Consider the following 6,603-nt stretch of genomic DNA (forward strand, 5'->3'; position numbering starts at 1 on the left):
CATTGTTATTGAACATATGTATACAGTAAATGAATTAGGAACAAATAAATTTCATTGTAGTGATAATAATGATTATATAAATACAACATGGTTTGAGGTGAGAACTCTACTTGCAGAGGTGATGAATGATTGGGACTACATCCCAACACGAAGCAAACTGTCCATCTACATTACATTCGATCTGTGAGTATTAAATTATACAGTTTGCATACAGTTCACATAGCCAGGTGTGGTAGTCAATTTTGGGTAGGGTGCAGTAGTACTATTTCCCAGTATCTGTTTAAATGCACCCTCAGGGAGGTAGTCAATATTACCACACCATGTACCAAGTGGAATTGACTACTGAAATTAAAATTACTTTGCAAACTTTCAAACAATAATGAACTATTGTTATTATAAAATTAATATTTATGAGGTGCAGCAAGAAACAATGACCTAGAAACATGCATTTACAGTGTGCACCGATGAGAAAGAATGGAGAAACTGAAATTGAGATAACTTACCAGTTTTAAGCATAGTTTCTGATTAGCACTATCATACATCTACAGAAGCTCTACTGAACAAACCTATGACAAAATAAATATTGATATTGTAATATAGTGTTTATTCCAACATATCTATAGGTGGTGGGCTAAACCGTACATCCATTATGCACACATTTATCATATTTTTTTCTTCGCTTTCTGATGTTTAATCTTCTTCATACAGTACCTCTACAATTACTTATTAGCCTACCTGGGCCTTTTGATATTATTTTATGACCACAAAGACAGTAAATAATACAAAGAACTTGTCTAGAATCGTCCTAATCCTATGCACTACAATGGCCTATAGCTAAGTTTAGATGAAGCGATGCACTTGTCACGTCTTCACAAATATTTAAAGCGTCTACGTAATGAACGCGCAGAGGATTTGTAATTCTTAAAAAAAGTGGCCTAGTATGAAACTGAGCATGTTAAACCAGTCCTCAAATTATATAAAATCGGTAAACTTATGTTGTTACAAATGAATGTTCTTGTTAAGAACACGTTTTTCTCGGTGTTCTTTACATCAAATACATCTACCTTTACCGTGAACAATACAATCAATTTATGAGATAATGAAAAGTAATCTTGAATTTTTTGAAGTGATAAGCGCAATTTAATTATCTCTGAAGTTCAAACAAGTTTAGTGTTTAGATATATGAACCCGATTTATACAATTTGATGATGAAAACGATATTAAATATTTTAACTGAGAATGTTACGAGGTAAAACAATCCTCGCTTACTGTACCTAAGATAATGTTCATAATACTACTTAGTATTTAAATAACAAACGTCATAAAACTAAGCTATGAAAACTAGGTTAACATTTAAACATTCTAATACTGGTAGGACTTGTACAATCATTATTATTTATTTTTTTTCACCATATTTATGGAGAGTGACCATTTCAGTGTATCCTAGAAGGTTTGGTGATATCCAGGGGCCTCTTTAAATAAATGAAATAATGTGATGCTTTTATCAGCAAAGTTTCTTTCTAATGCTTATGGAGTGGAGTTGTTTTCAGTCGTGAGAAAAAGTCCTGCTGTCACAAGAATTGAATCCAGGACCCTGGGATTAGAATGCAAACATTGTTATTATTTCTACATCATTGTTAATTAACAATTATATTTTTAATTTATTCCAAATGTATAATAACTATTACTATTAATACTTTATCAATAAGGAATACAAGGCACATTCACACAGAATTGAGGTCACTCCGAATAAAAAAAAATTATTCAAAAACAAGTCTGTAATATCTGAATTTATCCTCCATAATGGTAAAAACTACTGTACAAGGGAGGGATTGGAGCTGAAATAATGAAGTCATCTGAGATGTGTATACTTTCTCTGAATTTCAAAATTTATAGGACTTTAGATGTTTCAATATTTATTTTAATATGGTAACATCTATTTTGAATTGCTTAGACATATTTTACAACCAAACAAATCAAATGAGAATGAAAACTTTAATCTTACATTTTTGATTAGTGGTATTTCATTTCAAAATTACAACTATCAAATTTGAAATCTAAAACTATACAGGTAAGATAACAGTAATTATAAGAACTACATTTCCTATACTGAACAGTATCTAGCAGATTCAGTAACTAATGGCATTTGTAGTATCATACATTTTACAATCTTCAAATTTGTTTTAAAAAACATATTTATAACAATTTGTTATTTTGTACAACTGTGAAATCTGTAAGCATTATTATTCGATGATTTTTATTGCACTCAATTTGTATCACAAAAAATTCAAGTGTACAGAAAGAGCATTTTTTTCTTTTTATAATAGGTAAAGTTATTTTTATATTTCAGCTGCATACAGTACATGATGTTTATAAATAGAATGGAAAAGAAACAAATTGGACGTACTGTACTTTGTGACATTGTCTGAAGCATATGTCAAAAAAATTGACATTTGGAGATGAATTTGTCAAAATATTTTGTAAATTTGTTTTTTCTACGTTTTAAATTAATCTCTATAATCCCATGTAATAAAATGTTGTTGTGGATACAACTGCTATGGTTACGACTGCCAGCTACATGGCAACAGAAGCCTCCTGCGTCATAGAAACTTGAATACAGGAAGTCAACAAAATGTTTTATATTTTCACAACTAAGAACTAACAGGCCATCAATTGTAAATTTCCATGACTTTACAATGCATAAGTTTCTACCAGAAAGAACAATATTTTTCAGAATAAGGTTTTTAGACAAATAAAAAAGTGCTGCAATTTAGTGCATTATTGTTTATAAATAAATATATTGTATGAATGAATAAATTAAAATGCTGGTACAAATTACAGTACAAGTTTTCTAGATTCAAGATATATAATAAATGTACTCATTAATCAGATTATTTTGCTTAACTTTTGCTTTGGCCTTTTGTCTACAGTAATTTGAGATGAACAGGAAAAATAACATTTAGGTGTTTAGAAAAATAAAAAAGTGCTGCAATTTAGTGCATTACTGTTTATAAATAAATATACTGTATGAATGAATAAATCAAAATGCTGGTACAAATTACAGTACAAGTTTTCTAGATTCAAGATATACAATAAATGTACTCATTAATCAGATTATTTTGCTTAACTTTTGCTTCGGCCTTTTGCCTTACAGTAATTTGAGATGAACAAAAAAAATAACATTTAGGTGTTTAGACAAATAAAAAAAGTGCTGCAATTTAGTGCATTACTGTTTATAAATAAATATACTGTATGAATGAATAAATTAAAAAGCTGGTACAAATTACAGTACAAGTTTTCTAGATTCAAGATATATAATAATGTACTCATTAATCAGATTATTTTGCTTAACTTTTGCTTCGGCCTTTTGTCTACAGTAATTTGAGATGAACCGGAAAAATAACATTTATATTTAAACAATAATCTTTACCAATAAAGTAATTAAAAATAAGATATTTTATACAAATAATACCTAATAATAATTAAAATATCAAAATATATATATATTTTTTCGATCTGACAGTATGTATACCTTGTGCTTTGGATAAGCTCATAATTGTCCTGACAGTAAAAAAGTGCGTAATCGTTATGGCTATAAATTAATGAACTACATTAGGAACACATCAATTATATTTGTTATATAGTATAAGCCCCTAGTTTATAAATTTATGAGCTAAAGTTGTATCCAAGCATACGGTACGGTCGGCTATAAATTATTTAACTGAATTTAAAACTTGTATCAAATGTGTTTGGACATGAAAGCTTTAGGCGATAAATTAGTGCTAATTAAAAACATGCATTTAGTAGACTGTGAGCCTATTATTTGTTGTAATGTATTGTATCTATAATAATCAACTAATGTAAACAAGAAACTGATCATTAAAGTCAGAGAAAAAGGTGGAAATAGATTGGCCATGTGCTAAGAATGAAGGAGAGCCATCATTGCATCACAGCACTTTCATGGGCACCTGAAGGAAGAAGGAAAGTGGGGCGACCAAAACAACATGGCGCCGAACAGTGGAAAAAGTGGAGTGAGCTAAAACGGTGGCCAGAGACAGGGGACACTGGAGAGAAAGCCTTACAGCCTTATGGGCCACTGTATCCAAAGATGATAAAAAAAAAAAAAGTAAACAAGAAACATGGTGAAAACATGGCTCCTCGCCTATTAACACCACCCTGAAGTGGCAGAGATGACACTTACTATGACAACAATGTAGATGGTGTTGATGAGGATGGTACTGTAATTATATGCTAATTTGGATGTGATAAACAGTGATGATGATGATGATAATATTGGATGAAAGCTAACTGGTTAATAACAGTACAGTAGGACATTAAATATTCTACTGATATATATATATATAGTAGTTAGCAAATATTAATTATATTATATATTTCAAACTATATCATTCCAAAAATAACATTAACACTTAATACTGCAGACTGTTACATGTGGAACACTGTGACGGGATAATAAAATATTATAAAGTAAGATTTAGGGCATCATATTTGAGTTTTTAAAAAGCATGCAGTGCTTATGCAATATTTAAATAAAATACTTGTCAAGATATTGAGATTGTCTTGTGTACATGAACTTAACAGATCTTGTGGTGACATCTCAACACATGGTAATTGCTACTTGTACATCATGCTAAGAAAGATTCAATTACGTCTAAATCTCCTCACAACGCTAACTGTTTCAATCATGCTAATAAAACACAAAAACATGGCCGCCTAAAATGTACAGAAAGGCCTGAACACTGATGTTAAAAGCTTTAGAATTTGTGCAGAATATGTGATTTATTTCAAGCACATCTAGTCGTAGAAGAAACCAGATTTAAAACAAGACAACATCGCATTGATGAATATCAAGTCAAATTTCACATGGCACCTTTGCTTTAAAAGTGAGTACGAACGTGCTACAACGCTAAGTAGTGAATTTTCTTTAGTAGCAGACACTGCAAAGAATTCTCTCCTTTCGAATTAGCTTCTTCGATACTTGTCTATTATTAATATATGTCAAGTTAAATAGTCTTTAAGAGATTTTCAAGGATTTAACCTTTCTGCTTCTAAGACAGAAAAACCTTTTACAGTATTGTCGAGTGATAAAATCGAAACCACATTTCCTTTAAAAATAAAGATGACATACTGCACAAAAAAAAATTACATCATGCTACACGTACATTAAAAAAAATAACAAAATTGCTAAATAAGCAATTGAGTATAATTACACAACTGAATATTAATTTAATCAAAATTAATTGAACTAAATATTGATAATTGTGATATAAAAAAATATACTCAAAAATATTTTAAAAGGTACAGTAATATCAATAAAATGTATTATCAATGTTTGTAATGAATAATAAATGAAGAATACCATTACAGTAGCTACACAAATGGCATTATTAAAGATGATAAAATAAAGAAAAGTATTAAGAAAAAAACATTGTAACTGGTGAGTAGGTTTCTGTATAAATTTTGCGCCCAAGCAGCAACTTCTGAAGCTGGGCACTCATTGCAGCCAACGCGATTCTATAAAGAACGCAACGCGACTAGCGAGCAACGGATCATTTTTAATGGTGATCCATTCAGACTGCCACCACCAAATCAGCAGACTGCATTGTATCATCTAGCGCTGCCACCACCAATCAGCAGACTGCATTGTATCATTTTGCACTCACAGGAAGCATATTTGGATTTATTATGCGACAGTTGCACGACCGTCATACAACAAATTGAGTGCCCAGCCTAAAACTTTCAGAAAAAAAGAACATCTCATAGCCATGTACAGTAAAGGCCTGTTTAAATACTTGCAATGATAACACACGCCACAGTAATTCAAAACAAACAAATACAGTGTAGAGCCTGAACCAAGAAATTAAAAACCTTCATAACAATTTATACTAGAAATTGCAAATTGCGAAGTACAACTGCATATAAACGTTCTTCGAATAAACTTATTTATGCAAGTTAAGTGAAAATAATGAATAATAAAAATATAACAAATAATATGAGACACGACCCATTGTCTATATTAGAACGCTTCTCATTGGGTAACAAAGTCGTTAATTTTTCATTTTTGTCAAAAAGTCTATAGTGGTGAATTATGGTTTAGGTTTTTTTTAATAAAGTTTCAAAAATTTCTATTATGTGGAAAATGTAGTTCATTACCAAAGGTTACAATTTTTATTTTGAAGACTGCATGGTCTAGGAAGTGTACATTTTTTATGGGGCAAGTTTCCAAGGGCGGGTTTTCTAGGGGCGAGTTGACTGCCAACGTTAACGAGTTGTGCGAGGTATCAGCTGAGATTTGTGGAGTACAATTCCAAAAACAACTATAGGTCTAATAATGAATTATTGTGATGTTAAATAGACAATGTTAGCTATTAAGGAGCGACGTTGTTTTTCATTGGGACCTTTGTCCCTTCAAGGCTAGGCCTATACCATCCTAGCTAGTCTAGCCCTAGAGTAGGATAAGGCTAGCGCGACATGCTGACGTTGGTACGTGTAGGTTAGTCTACAAACGTCGCCTAAGGTAATTGATTTTACCCGGCAGAACGAAAGAAGGAAACTCCGCTTTTCAGTCGTCTTAGCCACTCG

This window comes from Anneissia japonica, unplaced genomic scaffold (assembly GCF_011630105.1).
Source record: "Anneissia japonica isolate Jap-2015-1 unplaced genomic scaffold, ASM1163010v1 scaffold287833_len2544123_cov190, whole genome shotgun sequence".
Classification (NCBI taxonomy): Eukaryota; Metazoa; Echinodermata; class Crinoidea; order Comatulida; family Comatulidae; genus Anneissia; species Anneissia japonica.